The sequence below is a fragment of the Dermochelys coriacea genome, chromosome 3 (genome assembly GCF_009764565.3).
Source record: "Dermochelys coriacea isolate rDerCor1 chromosome 3, rDerCor1.pri.v4, whole genome shotgun sequence".
Classification (NCBI taxonomy): domain Eukaryota; kingdom Metazoa; phylum Chordata; order Testudines; family Dermochelyidae; genus Dermochelys; species Dermochelys coriacea.
In genome coordinates, this window is record NC_050070.1 from 189,353,199 (window position 1) to 189,372,014 (window position 18,816).

Sequence of the window (18,816 nt, forward strand, 5' to 3'; positions counted from 1 at the left end):
ATAAGAGGGAAAGCAGTAAAAAAGAGAAAGCATAATGATGGTAACATGTAGGTCAGTTACAATTTAATTGTCATTGCACTTCGTTGCTAACATATCAATTCTCTGCTGCTTAGCTGAGCAGAAAACAACAACTTAACATGTACAGTGGGCCCACTGACTACTCGTCAAATCCCCACTTCCATCACCTGCTTTTGTCTACTTTCTTAACAACCACATGAAGTCTTCCTGCTTTAATAGGATAATCTTGCTGAAAGCTCCTGCTGATTGTGTCCTCCCTACGTTCAATGCATCAGTGATCAGTAAATTTATTTCACACTCTACATAGATGCTAAAATTAGATTGTTTGCATTACAACTTTCAATACTCCTGGAACAGGAACACCTGCTTGCCGATTTATATTGTTTTGTTTAATGATTTAAAATAAAGATAGCCTTACAGTGGCAATACTCTGATGTACTATATTGGAGTAACACAATGGCTGATCATTTTTCTTACTTATCCCATTTATACTATATCTCCTTGCCATATAAGGTATAGCTTCATTATCATTAATTGCAGTTTTAGAGACACCATGGACATTTATTCCTGCCAACTTTTCCAGAATTTTATTTTTTCAATGTTACTGAGTAAAACCAAGTGGTTTAAAGAGAGAAAGAGAGGAAGAAGAAGAAGAAGAAGAAGAAAAATCTGTGTGTATTTATTTATGTATTTTAATCTGTATAATTAATTTCAAAAAGATTTTGAATTTGACACCTTTTAAAAATGTTAGCTCTAAAGGACTGTGTGTCTAGCACACTTCTGCTGATCTATAGTAAAGATTCAACAGAGTACATACCCAAACTATTAATTCAGGCACCTAAAGTGACATTTTTAATCCAGCTTTGCACAGCCTATTTTTATATAGAATAGAGCGCTGCTCTCAGGTGTTTTGGTTTTTTTTAAGTGATCCAGCAGGAGCTACAGAACTTTATTAGGATGATTAGAAGTGTCTGTTCAAAGACTCATTTCTTGTAAGGTTGCTGGGAAGCAAGCCCACCGCAAAAGCATTAGTTCAAAATGTTGCTAGGGTTCACTCGTCCCCAAAAAAAGTTTTCTTTTTTTTTTATCTTAATGATGAAGCAACTGATCTAACAGAAGATATCCATGGCTTTCAGAGCTGTGGAAACCTTGGAGCAGCAAGGTTAACTGCTCTCTGTTGGGACAAAAAATATGTGAAATTCTTTAATTCATATTTAACTTTCTGTTAACACGGGCAGAGTGCTCAATTTTCAATCGTGAGCACTTAGAGTGTCTGGTTCCATATATGTGCGCTCATTTTGGCATCTAGTTGCTCAAATATCCATTTTTGGCACTACTATAGTGGTTTTACACATCCTAACACAGAAACAAGTGACCTAGCATAGATGCCTACATTTGAAAATTAGACTCCACATCTGGTTTCAGACGCTCATCTAATAAGACACCATGTTACAAAACAAAAAATCCAGGCTTTTTCATAAAAACAAGTCCTGTAAAAGTACAGATACCAAGACTTCTAAAGCAACATAGTAACATACCATTACTGCAGTCATCACAATGGCTTTTCCAACTTTATTGTCCTAAATATTTTACTCACCTAACTCTTTTTAACCTGTCTAAAAGTGTTATCTCAAGAGAGGTCTGATGTTTAAAAAAAATTGCAAGAGATTAAAGAGAGATTTGTGCCCTGTTCCAATGATCGTTGCAGTTAATGGCAGTCTGTCTAGTGATTTCAACAGGTGTTAGTTTAGGACCTTGAGTAATTTCCAGAAATGTATGACTAAAAGAGATGCCTCAATCCAAGATTCTCAGGGCAATATATTTGCAATATTTCTTAGAAGTCACTGTGCTAGGTAGGTTTCAGAGTAGCAGCCGTGTTAGTCTGTATTCGCAAAAAGAAAAGGAGTACTTGTGGCACCTTAGAGACTAACAAATTTATTAGAGCATAAGCTTTCGTTAGCAGTGAGCTGTAGCTCACAAAAGATTATGCTCTAATAAATTTGTTAGTCTCTAAGATTCCACAAGTACTCCTTTTCTTTGTGCTAGGTAGGTGTAACTGGATACTTGATAGGCAGTTTTATAAATGCCATTTCTTTACGTCATTGCCTGACAGTCTGTTATTGTTCTGCAGGATGGGAAAGTGCACAAGGACCCTCCTATCATCAGCTTGCACCTTGCACACCATCCTGTTAAAATTGCAGCCCTTACACTCTACGGAGCACTGGGACTGTTTCTTGTGGTCATGCATCATCCCAAAAGGAAGAGAGCTCTAGATCCTTTGCTCCTTTGCATTGATCTGTGGAGTAGAACTAGCAAACCTAATGTAATGTGCTGCATTCTGTGAAGGGGTTTAAGTACAGACACACGCCCCTGTGCAGCTAGGACCTCAAGGAAGCATTCTGTCTTCCAGTACCAAATGTTTCCTATAGCTCCTTATGCTGCAGTATGTCTCTACACAACTGCTCAGCATATCCACTGACTAATGGGCACAAGAGAGCCCTACAAAAATAATGCATACTGGCGGCTTTAGAAAAGCCAGGCTAGATAAAATGGCCATATGTGTGTGCTCAGAAGGTTTATTGGGAGTCAATAAGGGCAGCAAAGGCCCATTTTCTGAGTATGCTCTTGAGGGTTTAGTAAAATTCATGTTTAGGTGTGCAGGACTATAAGGGGCCAATCCAATATTGCATATTGCCCATACCAGTTTGTTACAAATGGGATAAAAGATGAGGCAGGACCCAGTGCTTGATTCACTCCCACTAGTGAAGAGGAAAGCAGTTTGTACCCCACTGTGATGCTGGTGACAGCTGCCCACAAAGAGGTTTGAAGCCCCTGAACACAATAGCAGGATGGTGGCGGCCCACTTTCTGCCCCACAGAAAGCCACTTCTGGACCTCCCCAGGAGTTAAGTGTTGTGGGCTGGTTAAACATGACATCTCTGGTTTAGATAGATTTTCCACTGCTGCAGGCCTGCAGACCAGGTTCCTCTGGTTGCTGCTAATGTATTCCCAGGGTAGATCAAGCCCACAAGTTAGTTTTGGACATTGACTGTAATCATGGCTTAGCAGCAGCATGAACAACAACAACAACGGATTTGACACAAAGTTCCTCCTCAAGTTTATTGAGGTTTTTAGGAGAGCAGTGCTTATAAGAAGAGGAAAAACTAGCTGTACTTACCCAGAGAACAAAGAGAATTCCCAGCCTGAGTGACAGCAGAGCCATGTAACAGTTGTTGTGACGTTCGGCTTGCTCGAACACCTCCCCTTTATTCTGATTACCAAGAAGTAATTTTATAATTGTATTCCCTTTTGGGGCCATCACTCTCTAGCCCTGTTGTGTGATTCTGCCCTGGTTGCTTGTTATCCAGTAAGGATTTTTTAACCTCTCACAATGGTGTAAAGGGTAACTAGACCCCTTGGGCCTGGGTATTTGAGGAAGAAGAAGAGCACCTGAATTTTCCTGTTAAGTGAAACTACCCACCGTGACACAGCATTTTTGCAGCAACTTTGACCTTCTTAGGCATATGACCCTCTGTTAAAAAGCTTGGCTAATGGGACTGGTGCAAAGCCGACAGGCTAGAAGAAACAGCATTTTAGGCTAAGAAAAACGTTTTTCCAAGTAACATGGAATATTTTCATAATATGTAACCTTATTGCCTGCTGACTGAAGGGATGCCAGGCTTGGTTATAGTCACTCTTGTATTCAGCATCATGGGAGACCAGATCAGTAATGTTCTATACTCTGTACCTGTGCACATACCCCACAGCACATCATGCTTCTCCTGAGAAGGTGGATGCAACCTGCATCTATTACCTGATTTGCAAGTAGGACACATGCTTCCTTAACCAGTGTGCTTGGTAGTATTTCATATCTATGTGAAACTGTGACACAATTTTAGGTAGCTTATTAGATTGATGATTGATGACAGACAAAAGAGGATGTACAGTTACTCACTGACATTCATGCTTGCTTTTTAAATATCATCCTATGTTGTTTCAGATCTTGATTTTACACTCAAGTGCTTAAGCTCCACATTAGCACACCTCTTCCCCCTCCTCTAAATGAACACATCCATTTTAATAGACTAAGTATTCCAGTGTTTTTGAACAACTTCTGTATTTTCCTCCACTTTTTTCTTCTCTTCATGCTTACCCCTCACCCACCCATTAACAACTATTTTATCCATTAATTGTAAATATTTCCCTCTACGTTATGTTGGACCCCAGCTATTTCTTTATTTCTTTCCTTATTAAATTATGTTTACCTGAACACATCAGGTTCATTTCACCAAGGCAGGATGTCCCATTAAGCATGACAAGTGGAAGGTTGTGAGATTAATGCCTTTCTTGAGCTTGAATTAGTGTGTCAGCATCTTTTCAGACCTGGGACCACAGAACATAGGAAGCATGCCATAATGGACCTTAGCCTTTAACTGAACTGCTCTAATATTATTCCTATAACAAGACTACTTTTAAAGAGGCTCATTATTGGCTTCATTAGATGTGTTACTTGCATCAGTGGCTGTAGTTACTCGTATAATATGAAAGAGGTTAACATAGCATATTTTTTATGTATTATATGGCATCTAGCTTGAAGTAGCCAAAAGGTTTATGGCGATGTAATTGGTAGTTAGTGTGAAATTTGTAAGACAAATAGACAATACCTAGGGTAACCCCTATAATCCTCTCCTTTCAGTTTTTTACAGCCACCAAAGGGCCTCATTAAAACAGCAGTCAGCACCTTAGTGAAAAGATACAGTGCTTATAGTGCCCAAATGTGACAAAAAATCTGCATTTTGTAAATCTGACACCTTTGATAGATTATACAGTGTGAAGCCATTGCTTTTAAGCATTATGATAACGCTTAAGGTTCTCTTCTGAATCCAACCGTGCTATATTCACTGGATATAACAATGTGAAAAAAGAGCTAGTTGAATAAAATAAAGCAGGAAAGATGGAGATGAGCCTCTTTCTTTGATACAAAGCTCATCTCATGTAATGGGACTAGAAAGCAATAGTGGTATTCCCAAACATTACTTATATATGGGGATATGTACTTGTTAATATGGGCAAAATGACTGTTAAATGTATTAATGCAAAATATATAATTAAACAAATGTCTAGATTGTTGAATGACTATTTTAAAAAAAATCACATCTTTAATAGTGGTTGGAATGAGATTTTTTTTCATTTTAGAGGCCAAATTCTGCTCTCATTTACACTCTGTGTAAATCCAGAGAGACTCCATAGACTTTAGTGAATTCAGTTCTCAGTCACACTGGTGTAAACCTGATACAACTCTGTTGATTTAAATGTAGTTATGTCAGATAGTTACCAGTATAAATTAAAGAAGAATTTGGCCCTCTGTGTTTGTTTTTATTAATAATCTGAAAGAACCATAAAAATGATAAAAATGCATAATCCAGGCTCCACATATCATGTATGTGGTATGTGAAAGCACAATTCTTTAAATAGATAATCTAGTTAGTTCTCTTTAAATATATATAAATTAATTTTGTAGAGAGGGCCATGTGGAACTGAACACAAATGAGTTGTAAACATGATTCTAGGTGCCTTGGTTACATAAAAATAGTTTAATCACAAAAAGCAACCTCAAACAACTTGAGCTCTAAAGTTGCAACTATGCTCCTCCTTTCCATTTAAGAGCTGGCTCTAACATTCAGAACTGCAAAAAGTGAAGAATTGACCAAAAATAAAATGAAAACTACTACCAATGCCCTCTAATCAGTTATAGTACAAGGGGTTCTTTAACATCTTGTTTGCTCAGTGATTTGGGATATAGGTTAGAGTATTTATTTGGGATCTAAATGTGACAAGTCTTTACCTCTTCATTTAGTCATGCAACAGTTCCTGTTTAAATAAGAGCTGCTATAGACAATAGGAGAGAAGTTTCACTCAGGTCGCTGACAAAATATAACACAGCTATCTCTATCTCAATCCCTTTGATTATTTCTGTAAATGCACCTTTCTGTTTTGCAACAGTAAAAATGCAAAACAAAAAGGAGGTAAATATAAAACCCTCTTACTTCATTTTCACTGTTCTCTAACACAGTAGGGACCTTATTCTGTACCTACTGATGTCTGACAAAACTCCCATTGACTTCTAATGGGGCAGAATCAGAACTCATATATCTATGGAACTGGAAGTAAATAATTCAAGGCAGTTCCATTGTTATGCAATTTTAAAAATAATACCTGTTGATAGGGAATGAGTCTATACCAGTATTTGTGGACTGAAATGTATCGCAGCTCAGTGTTTCATTTAAATAAAAACAATATATAAATTATAGGTTTGAACACAATAGGCTAAATTCACCCGACTGTAACTCCATTAGATACTCAATGGAGTTACTCTAGGGGTAAATTTGGCCCCATGTTTATTATATTATGGAATAATAGGAAATTGAAATTTCTTCATGAATTAAATATTTGGAATTCCAAGGTCTCTATCAACTCTGATCTACAGTTTTCTAGTGTCTTTAAAAAGAGAAATCACATTTCTTTTGGGGTTGTTTTTGTTTTGTTTTTGTTGATGACATTATGTCGACTCATGAGTTTCTTCAAAGAAGACGAATAATTTTCTGGTTACAAAAGAGATACCTCCCTAAATGATTGATTGATTGTTGTTGTTGTTTTGGTGAGCATTAGTATAATTGCTTGCAAAGGGGAACATTTCAATGAAAACCTCAGGAAAAAATGGTCTTTTGAGGGCAAGAAGGCCCCTGCTAATAATGGTTTGAAAGTACTATTTATATCTTCTGTTAAAGAAGTCTATTTACTTTCAGATGGGTTAGCCATCAGCTCTCAAGGTTTGGGAGATATAGCTCCTCAGCTACATTCCTGGTTTGAAAGTTGTCTGGCAATTATTCTTTGCGAGAAGAAGAGATATGGGTTATAAAAATGCACTGTTTAAGACTATCACTAAAGAGAAACAAAAACATCTCACTCTTGTTTACTGTTGATAAAAGTAGGCTAGTTGTCTGGCTATACTGAAAGAAGGAGAGGAGACACTTGTTATGGATTTTAATCAGGCAGCAACTTTATTATATAGATGTCTGGGACTACCCGGCAGATAAAGTGTACAGTGCAGGCAAATCCATGTTTATTTAAATCATTACCATCTTTTGCAGCAGTTTCTGACATCATCCCACCCCCGCCCTCCCAGCCACAAAGCACAGCTGCCTTCCCTCGGCAAGGCCAGACAATGTTCTCCGCGCTTTAGGTGCGGTCAACCTTAAGGTTGCCTTTGAACTGAAAGGTGCATGGAATTCAGGTGGCAGATCTGGAGAGGCCCACTTTCATGTCATGCAAAGTGCTGGCCCTTTTTTCTCAACTGCTGGTCTTATCTCTACTGGAGTATGGCATAATTTGAATACTTACCACAATACTAGTTTAAAAAATGATTAAAGCTTTAATGCTGGAAAAATCTTTGCAAATTCCAGATACCTTGGAGAATCAGCCTAAGTGTATAGGTGTGTTTCTTGTAAGGGAATGTTAGCCATCCCTAAAAGCTAAAGAAAGGTCTTATTTAATCTTACCTGAAAATATGGAGCAGTACATACCAAGTTGCCTCAGTCCTAGGGTAACAGAACTGATCTGAATTTAAAAACAAAAACAAACCATGAACTGGCTTATGTGTAGGTAATAATATTTTAATCAGATAGAAAATTTTTTTCAAATTAACTTTCCAGTAAAGTCTAGTTTTTGATCAATTCCGTTACTTGCACTGCAAAATAAGCTAAAAGAGGGCATTTATGAGTATCATGTCTGGGTTTTTCAATTCAGTGGATTATTCACATCTGTTAGGTGAGAATTACAGAGTGGTGAAATAATGTATTCTTATGTTTTAGATCTATCACTGTGAAGGGCTACTGAATAGTAAGTATCAACATCTGTATTACTTCTTTGAGTTTTCTGATTAAATGTGTCTAAATATTTCAGATGCTACTGGAAATAAAAAATAAAAGTAGTTTCAAGCCGCAGTCTGATGTAGGATTTCATTGAAACATATTAACTGCAAACATTAGTTAAGGGATTGTATGTGCAATTAGCCCTAAATAACATTAGCTGGTGTTGTGATTTGTATTATTGAAAGGACGTTAGACTCTTGAAACTGTAAATGATGGAATAAACATAAATAAAGGTACCTGTATTTTGACAGTGATGTTCTACGTCTGGTTCCCTGCACACACAAAAATCATTCAAATGCCTTTTCTTTCTCTGATAAAAATATTCATTAAAAACATTTCACTGTGCTGCCTTTTAATATAGCGCGGGCATTCAACCTGCGCAGGAAGCTTCCTGGAACCACACAAATACTGTGTAATTATCTCGTGGCTCCCTGCTGGCTGCTGCATATTCCAAGCACAAAGTGAGCAGCACATTTCTAGAGCCTGACTTCTGTCTTCATTGTCCCTGCTTGGAATATGAAGCTCCACTTCATTATAGCAGACCTGATCAAACTTGATAGATTTAGCCATTATTCTTGACTGTGTCAACTTTCTGCAGCTTTTTTTTTTCCTTGGGCTCTTTTGTTTTGCCACCCAGGGAATGCATCTTATTTCTAGGCTGTCTCTCTCTCTCTCTCTCTCTCTCGCTCGCTCTCTTTTTTTCTCTCTTTTTTTCCCCTCAAACAAACCAAGCTTTCAGCAAATAATGCTCCTTGTACATCATGTGATTCAAGGAAAATAAGGCTTGCAATTTTTTATCCATTGTCCTTTATGGTTTTTATTGACTATTTTTTTCAGTTTGTGTCTATAAAAAAATTATGCTGCAATATTGATGTAAAATACAGGAAAAGCTTTGAAAATCCTTTTTTTCTGTTAGTGGTACAATAAATTTGGCATTGTGATTTTTTTTTGTCTGTTTGATGACAACCTTCAAGTAGCACTTTAGAGTTCATATTTTTAAGAATCATTCAGACCAATGTATTTTGTCAAATTTTATAAATCATTAATTTGTTTAGTTAACATGCAGATGTCTCTCTATATATTTTTGCAAAAGACATTAGATCATTCTCTGAGCAAATACAGATGTTGATACAATTGGTTTACCATAACAGATTGCTCTGTAGTTTTTGGGACAACAACAGAGAAGTGCAACATAGCTATAACAAATGTTTAAAATATTGAGTAAAATAAGCAGCATTATCATAGTTAATATGATACAGACCCATCAAATTGCCACAGAAGAAGTTAACCAATATGTCAGAAATTTACTACTGAATTTAAAATACTTAAAGGGTCAGTTCATCTTTATGATAGTTAATGAACATTTTGTGATGAAGCTTTTCAAGCTTTAAGTTTTAATTATAGCACTGGTTATATTAGAGACTACATTTGACAAGCTTTATCAAAATGTGGAACAATGGTTTGGAATTAATTTTTGCTTATTAAGTAAGAATTATGAATACAGTTAAAACTTTGGACAGAAAAAGGTTTCCCTTTTTTGTTCCCCTTTTGTTTGCAGTTGAAAAGATAAAGGACGTGTTATAATTTCCAACAAGTTTACTAAAGTATTCCTATTGAGGTTTATTATATAGTACCATGTAAATACTGATAGGAATTGGGATGGCTTAAATTTAGTATTATCCTGTTTAAATTAAAAAAACATCATTATTTTTAGAGTGGCATTTTCAGTCTCACCAAAAGCTTCTCGGCATCTTAAAATGTAAATTGCAGAGAAGCAACACAAAGGATAAAGAGAAGATTTTGAAGGCAATCACAGTGATCACTTAATTCAGTCTCTGCATATCCACTTGGCATAAGGTAATTAGAGTGCCACATTGCTGTAAAGACAGAAAGCTTAGGGTACCATTCTGACTCACCCAGACGATAATACATGATTAGAAGTCAGTGACAGATCACAACTGCTGAATGACCCACCAAGGTCTTATCAAGGGCAAATCACATAATTAGCATGCACTTCGCTGGCAGAGGAGTACAGTGCTATTGTTCTGGCACAATCAAATTAGCCCAGCCAATGAGGTCAATGTTCTGTGACCTTAGAGACATTTCATGTTTTATTTTTCTCCTTCATAAAAAAAGAAACAAAAAACACTTAAAATTGAGCTGAAGTTCTTATGGACACTGAACAATATCTGTTATGAAGGCATTTTTGGAATACAATCTGCTGACTCCTTAGTTCATCATGTATGGAATAAGGGAGACGGCTAATGCAGTCTGGCCCTGAGGGACACATATGTAATGGAACCACTTTGACAGAAATTCAAGCATCTAGTGAGGCCTGGAACTCAATTCATTTGCCCTGAATGCATCCACAACATCATGCACATAACCAAAAAAAAAAAATCCTCCTTGCAAACATAAAATCTCTACTTCATTATGATAATTAGCACAATTAACTTGATTTTCTCACTTTATCTGTATTTTCCCCAAGCCTTGTCCATTTTATTTGCCTTCCCACCCCAGTTCCTTAACAGAGCACTCAGCCCAGAGTGAGATTCACTGGGAATAGTAGACACCAACTATACTTCAGGCATCCCATCAGTGGAACCCTGCAAGCTGAGCACTGTGTAGTGCAATGTCACAGTTAAATGTCACATAAATGCTCCTTTCCCTCCCTCCTACTAAAGGGCTGCGTCTTTCTTTCTGAAAGGGGAGGTATTCACCTGCTTAGTGGAGAACGAGAACTTCGCTGTCTAGAGAACTAAGGCCTATGGCACTAGAACTGTATTGTGAGTTTCAAGATCAGTAAGTCCCATGAACCTAATCCTTTAGATAGATGCTGAACTTCTGCCTTGGATGTGGCTTTCTCTTTTTTTTCTCAGCTGAAAAACAGTTTTCAATTTGTTCACACACTCCTTAATTGTACATTCTACAGGAAAGGTGTTTTGACATTTGGTATAAGTGGGACTGTGTATCATTTTTGAATTATGGCTTCGCCATAGGTTGTGCACATTTTGAACTGCATATCCCAGCCATTTCTGGAAAACTGGATCAGAATGGGTCTATAATAAGCTCTCTCATGTGCACTCTTCTATCTCTTAAACCTGCCACTTTTACTGGTTTTGTTTGTTTTTGTTTTTTTATGGTGGGTTAAGTTAATTTGAGATTTGAACTCTAAGATGTTTATATGTAATGAATTTAAAGTTGAACTTTCATGTTCAGTCTAAAGAGAAATGAAAACACAATATTCAAATAGATTTTCATATACTTTCTAGTATTCATTCCTAGGTCTTTTCCAGACATGATTGTTATTATCTACAGTACTTGTGCATTAAAGGTCTCTTCTCAGTCCTCCTGCTCATTAATACTAATCAACCACAATTCTTTGGTTGTTACATTACAACTGTTCTCACAACAACAGTTAATAATGTTACAAACAGAGGACCGTGACCCTGTAGTTTAACATGCTAGGGAAGAGTTTGTGAGGATGAGATCTACTGTGTATAAAATTCTTTTCTTTGATAATTAGCCACTGTGGAAAGGATAACAGCCAATGAAAGCTAAATTGACTTTTGTTTAAATAATATGTTTTCAAAGTGTCATTGAGCATGAAAGTTCATCTTTGAGTCAATTAAGTAATTCCAGCTACAACTCGACTCCTTATACAATTGTTCTACTTTGTGATGCTTGAGCTCTAATAGGCATATCTTTTTGCAATTGTACTGTGTTGCTTGACCATTTCCAAACACATCTTTATTGGTAAATAAACAAAGGTTTTTTATTGACCTATGATTTATGAAGCTGAGTGGCAAGAATTTATTAGAGAATTGAGTTTAAATTAATGCACTGTCCTCCCCAAGAATGAATCCCTACAATACATTCCATTTATTGCATATGCCTAGGCCATGTCAGCTAAGTACATCAACAAAACGTTTCCTTGTCTGGCATAAAGATTACTACTAAAGGTCTTGTGGATTGTGCAAATATAGGATCATTTTTTTTCTTGAGATTTAATATTGGTTGTCTTTAGAACTACAACAGTATTCAGTCTATCCATAAGTCATACACAAATACACATACACACACGGAAAAGTTATTCCATTGCTGGGTATTTATCCCATGTGGTAACTTTTTTAATGAAAGAAGATAATATTATGTATAAAACCAGTTATTCTAATTATTCTAGACATATAAATAAATTAATGTAGACTTTATAAATATTGACTTACTTCTCAGACAGGCTGTAACTGCTTTGCAAATTTAGTGTATGTGTGTAAAGAGAGAGAGACAAACTGTGTGTATGTACATACACACTGAATGTGCCTATGCAAGTATATATGTAATATATATAATAATTCATATTCCCATAAGCTTGGTAGACATTCCTTTCTTAGTCATACAGCCCAGACCATGAAAGTCCCCTAACAAACAGGATTAAAATTCACTCCTTTCAACCATCCCAGGCATTTATTCCTTCCTTTTCATTGAGCTACATTTGTCTGATTTAACAAGATAAGATTTGAGTGCTGATGCAGCCCGTTGTTAATGTAGCAGCCGCATCCACCATACCATCGACACTCTGCATCAGAGGGATGCATAAATCAGGTATTCAAAAAAAAATTAGATATGCAGCACACCAGTTTTATAGTCCCAGCCTCAGAAATTGAAATGGCCCAGATTAATGTATTATATCTTACACACTGTCCGAGTGAATCAACTTTAATATATTGAACAGATTCGCAGAACAAGACTTTGTTATCTAAGGAGCACTCGGAAGAAGGAATTGACCTGAGGATTTGATTTGGTTCAGGTAGTTCATGTTGTACAGCAGCATTTGAATAGTTTCACATAAAAATAAAATTTGTATTAGAAATATTTCACATCATTCTGAGCTTGTTCATACTGGAGCTTTGCAGTGGGCAATATTATAGAAACAATGTCCATTTGAGAGATGATTTTAACCTTTGCTTCAGATATGTCAAAACAATATAATGTAATTGTAATGCAAAGTGCTGTTTCATACCAAGGGAGCTTGTACAGACTGACTTTAACTAGTTTAGGTTTATACTGAAAATGAAATGCCCATTGAATTTCATATACAATAGAGCCACCACCATTTACACCATTCCGTTCACAGAATATATGTTGTGTCTGAAGCCATGCTGTGAAATGGTTTCTTTTGTACTCTGTTGCCAATCCAAAAAGAGACCTTTACCTGTGTGATCAAGGACAGAAGCACATTAAAATGCTGAGCTCTCCCCCTCCTTTTAGGATTGGGATTGGCAACAATTTCCATGGCTAGAGCAGGGTTTACGTGGGCATTTACCTACTTGCAAATAGAACAATAGCCTAAGTGAGTGAGATGGACTGGGACAAGGCAGCAAAGAGCTGTTTTCTGAGAAGATATGAAGCATTTCTGAGGTGCAGTTTGCTCTGCTTTTTCCTTTGCTCTGACTCTTCTATATAATCTACTAGTGATGGAAAGCAGAAAGAACATGCCCATATCTTTAGGAAAGTGTTTCCATAGCTCTTCCTGCTACTTAAGATCTCACTCATATCAATGCCCCTTTAGAGTGGGTTAGTGGCACAACTGGATTTAGGGGCAGGCGACCTAGGTGACCGCCTGGGATGCCAGGCTTGGGGTGTGCCGGGCTAGGGGTGCTGTTTTTGTTGTTAGCAACAAAAGGGAAAACAGACAAGGGCGAGAACATGAAGGGAAGAATCCGTGGCATCCAGGTAAGGATCCTTGAGGCTGAATCCAAGAGTTTTCTTCATGCCTTGTGGCTGCCATTCCCTCAGCCTGGTTCTGTAAGATGCGGCGTCATCTTCTTCAGATTCCGTATCTCTCTTTGGAGAACTGCAAAGGAAATACGTCCTGTTTTCAGCATCAACTATCAGGTGGAAAATCCTCATGGACAATGTTACTAATCTGATGATGAAGCTACTAAGTGACATTTGCTCAGAGAGCTGCGTTGACAGTGTAAGGCCAGTGAGGTACCAAATGACAACGCCCTGGTGGAACTGGCTCAATCGAGTAAAGCCGAGGTTGGAATCTGACATGAGGTGAAAATCCTGGCAAACCAGATCACTGATTTCAAATTTCTGGTCTCAATTGTGTTTTGGCAAATATCCTGTTCCAAGTAAACGTTGTGAGCAAGGCATTACAAATTCAGTCGATGGACATGGCGACCACTACTACTTTGATGAGAAGCTGCCTTGATTTCGTTGTGGCCTACAAAGACAATGGATTTGAAGGTGCCATCACTGCTGCCAGAGAAATGGCAGAAAACTTAGGAGTTGAGCCTATCTTCAAGGAAACTTGTATTCATCAGAAGAAGAGACAGTTTGGTTACAAGGGCAGAGATGAGGTGATGGGAAGCTCGGAAGAAAAATTCAAGAGGGAGGATTTTTTGCTCACTCAATGAAAGGTTTGGACAAATGAAGCAGCAAGGAAAGTCCTCGAGTTTTTTGTATGACCTTAGTAAGCTGATGGCAGACAGGAAAACACTCTTGAATTATTGTATGGATCATCACCAGACACTGACACATGGGAAATATTTGGATGTTGAATTGGACAACATCCGTCACATTTTGCCACACAGGAAGCACTCTACACTCCAAGTTCTCCAATAATTCATGATGCAGAGCTGAAGGACACTTTTCCTAATGTATGGATAATTTTGAGGATTTTGCTCACACTGCCAGACACAGTCAGGAGTGGTGAGCGCAGCTTTTCAAAGCACAGGCTCATTAAAATATATCTTCAGTCAATGATGACCAATGAGAAACTGACATTGCTTGCTATTTTATTGCTTGAAAATGCCATTGGACAATCTTTGGATCTCTCTGAAGCATGGTTCAATTTGTGAGGGCAAAGGCTAGAAAAGTAACCTTTAGAACTAAAGGACTAGGGTTAACATTCTAAGGTTGTCACATACTGTAACAGAATTTAATACTGGTCCACCCAATGTTGGTGCACAGTTCAATTTCTTAATGTTAGTACATTTCAGTTATTCTTAAAATGTTTCTATAAGCTTAGAGGAAACTTTTTTATTTGTTTATATATTACATAAATAAATACAGATTTACAGATCTTAGCGTGCAAATTTATCATCTTATATGACAGGGATAAATCATGCATGGACATGGTGCAATGTGCTACAAATGCAATAAAAAGTAAAGGGGGGGGCACCGAAGATGCTCCTTGCTTGGGATGGTATTTGGTCTAGGGCTGGCTCTGGTTACTGGACATTGTACTGGAAGAGAAAGGTAAACCAGCTGTTTGAATTCACTCCAATCCATTCTCAATCCATGCTTCCGGAGTGTCCATGCAATGGGAAATAATAGCTTAGCCCTTTTCCACACTTTTATTAAGGAGTAATTGTAAAGTGCTTGCACCAGTAATTTTGCTGTGTTAATTAGCACTGAAGAAGAACTCAAAGCTGGAGTGATGAAAAAGTGTATTTGGCACTAAGTGCCAGATTTTTAAAGGTATTTAAGCACCTATAGATGTAGGTAGGAGCCTAGTGGGATTTTAAAAGCCTCTAGACACCTAACTCTTTGTTAAGTCAATGGGAGTTAGGCACCTCGGAGCTTCTGAAATTCCCACTGTGAGAATCTGGCCCTAAGGGGATAGATGTTTTTAAGCGGGCACTTTTGGAGCCGGGTTTTTATTTTTAGTATTGAAAAAACAGATAGCTTGTGCTGAAGACTAACACAACTATTCAGTGGCAAGGGAGAGTAAGACCTCTTCTGCCTCCACACAGCTATGCCAAACTTAACCCAATCATGGGTCCAGGTAAGTGAGGGGGGGGGAGTACAGTGCACTGTCCCAGTGTTCCCCCCCATTTCAACGAAATAGTCAGGCAGGGAAGGAGCCAACACTTCGATGTCCCTATGTGCTGGCCAATGCATCTGGCTGGACATGGGGACAAGGGCCGTATCAAGGCAAGAGGGGAGTATGGTAGAAACTGTGCTTCAGCGGGGTGTGTCTGAGGCACAATGCCTCCTGGGGCAGAGCAACTTACTCAGTAGCCTTAGCTTTGGGCTTTACGAAAAGGCACAATTTAGCCCTTACTGGTATGACAGTCTTGAAAATGTGCAATGATCTAACTCTTATCTTCATTTTATTAGATACATGATACACTAAACTTCATGGGTTTGTTTTGTAATTATTTTTAATAGCAAAAATATAACATATTAATGTAAGGGACAAATACATTGGATTATGCATGTTATTTTTTAACATAAATGTAACAGAGCAATAAATTAGATATCTAGTATTTTTCAACATCTGAAGCCCCATGCCACTTTGCATGAATTATTGTTCCTTTCTTCATTGGGTCTGATCTAATATTATAGATCTATACTGGATAGAGAGAAAGATATTATTATCAAATCAATGTCTATTGTGTTCTTCCCATAAGGAAGAGTCTTCAGAAAACCTTAGCGTTCATGCAGACTCAAAGAGAAATCTTCACATATCAGCAAATTCACCATTCTGTTGTATATTTAATGTATAATAAACATAAATGACTGTCTTTTTGTGCTGTGCTTGTCCTGCATATAACACAATAGGGTCCTGGACCATGACTTGGATCCTAGGCACTTCAGTAATACAAATAATAAATAATAATAACCTTAAATAATGTAGAAATACTAAATTTAAATGTTTTAAATTAGTGTGTACTCATACATAGTTTCTGAGTGGGTGGGTCTACTCCATTCCAATTCTCTGTTAAGACACAAATTCAATAAACTATCCCTATTCAGCAAAGCACTTAAACATGTGTTTAGATCCTTTGCTGAATACAGATGGATTAAGCACATGTTTAAGTGCTTTGTTGAATTGGGGTCTAAGTCATCTCAGCCTTGGGTATTTTTTCTTCCCTTGCAACAAATACCTCACAATTAAATACGTTCCTTTTTTGTTTTTAGTAATGCATGTTACTTTTATTGTTACTTTTTTCTCCCAAAAGAATACGTTATCAATTATTCAGAATAATAATATAAACAATTATTTATCTGAGAGCCAAAGCATCTAATACCATTCACGCCACTATTTAACTTCTCAAACAATCTGCAGAAGAACAGTTATTCCAATGCATTTAATGCAGCAGAGTCTGTATCTTCCATCTGTTCTATAAATTAAACCATAGGTTGATCTATGAAGTTATTAGCATCAGTCAAAGTTCCAAATAGATCTGTTTTGCCACCAGAGGAAATCCTAAATTTATCAGGAACAATAATGCACATTCCCATCTCAGTCTAAAAAGTTCCATCTTCACATCCCCAAAGACTAGTATTTAGACATGTAGTCCAGATAGACTCTACCGCAGAAGTCAGATTTGATGGGGATGTTGGTGGTTGTACTCTATTCATACATTGCCGCAAGAGTACCTGAATCTGTCTTCTAAAATGACCAGCGGAGAAATAGTTAACAGTACTGATAATTCATTTAGCCTAAGTAAAGAGGTGCATCTCTTGATTGTTTCTGAATGTGACCAAGTAGCATAAAAAAGACGTGCAGATTCAGTGCAGATATCATGGGATGCTTCTGCTGATAGGACTTCAGAGGACCCAGAATCAACATAGAGCTGCCCTGCTTGGTGAGTCACCTCAGGGAGATTAGTGGTGCACACACAGACTGACCTCTTTTGGTGGGGTGAATCTTTTTTAGGTACAGTAGCTTCTGCTAGCCAGTAAGGTGCAAACTGACATAAGAAGCCTGTTTCCTGTAAATTAAAAAAAAAAGTTTGGTAGTTATTGAAAAGTTTGAGGAAAAAGGTGTGTCCTGGCAATGTGTTAGAAATGTTGGCAGGCTGAGGATTAGGTGAATTTCTGGCCAAAGTGAATTCCAGAGGTGAAGACCTGTAGCTGAAGCCTGCTGTCTCTGACCTGCTTTTGAGACACAGTTGGTGGTGTGATGGGTCAGAGAGAGAGAGAGAGAGGGAGAGGTGGTCCTTGAGATAGCAGAACAACCAGCTATTTGGTGCCTTGTTCACCTGGCAGTTTACTGGAAGACAATGCAGAGAAGAGGTGAAATATGCTCTTGTTGGTGAGTTTCACTTAGAAGGTGGGTAGCCTCCTTTCACAAAAAATGAAATATCGGCCTGACCTCCTCCTTTAGTTCCAGTTTCAAAGCATTGCAACCATTAAGACTTAGAGTAACACAGAGATGGATGCATTAGAATAGAAAGGGGGGAACCCTTTGGCAAAGATAGAAATGTTTTTCTGTTGGCCAGTTTTACTATCTGAGACGCCAGCAGCAGAGAGGTAGCATGTGTGAGAGTCTGAGACTGTGGACACTTTGACAATGGGCAGACTGGTGCCCTCAGGTAATGGAGGAGTTTTAGATATCGCCAATTCCTCAGATGTTTCCTTTCGACAGTAAGCATCACTATCCACTTGCGTGGATTGAATTTAAGCCATATGGTTCTAATCCAAGTCCCTGTCTCTGTTTGGCATATGGACAGCAAGGAAATTTCTCAAAGACTAAGGAAAATAATTTACGATGATACAGCCCATATTGCCTGGCGGCGTCACTTACAATATACATTGAACATGGAAGGTGACAAGATTGATCCCTGTTGTGTCCTACAGCTGAGACACCTTAGGAAAGAAGAGCAGTTGTCCATTACTGTAGTCTAAGAACTCTCCAACAGGATTGCACAGAAGCACTCTCAGGTGGTCTCTTCCCCTACCACTTTTCAAAATAAATCACACTATGTGATTACAAAAGTCCTTCCCATATTGGGACTCTAAAGTCATTAAGGCTGAACTAGTGCTTGCTGCAGATCCTGGATTGAGGCTTAACCCACGCACTAATCCAGCTCCCTAGCTGCCGCTGGCAATACCTAGATTCCCTAAAG

At 37.8% G+C, this 18,816-nt stretch overlaps 1 long non-coding RNA gene across 1 annotated transcript in view; it reads left to right on the top strand.

Annotated features, from left to right (window-relative positions):
• The window catches only part of LOC119853567, a 569,205-nt gene that overhangs the window by 427,181 nt on the left and 123,208 nt on the right, over window positions 1-18,816 (top strand). Inside the window, exon 3 of the long non-coding RNA XR_006280322.1 lies at window positions 7,889-7,916. This is a non-coding gene — a long non-coding RNA (uncharacterized LOC119853567). The remainder of the gene's footprint in view (window positions 1-7,888; window positions 7,917-18,816) is intronic.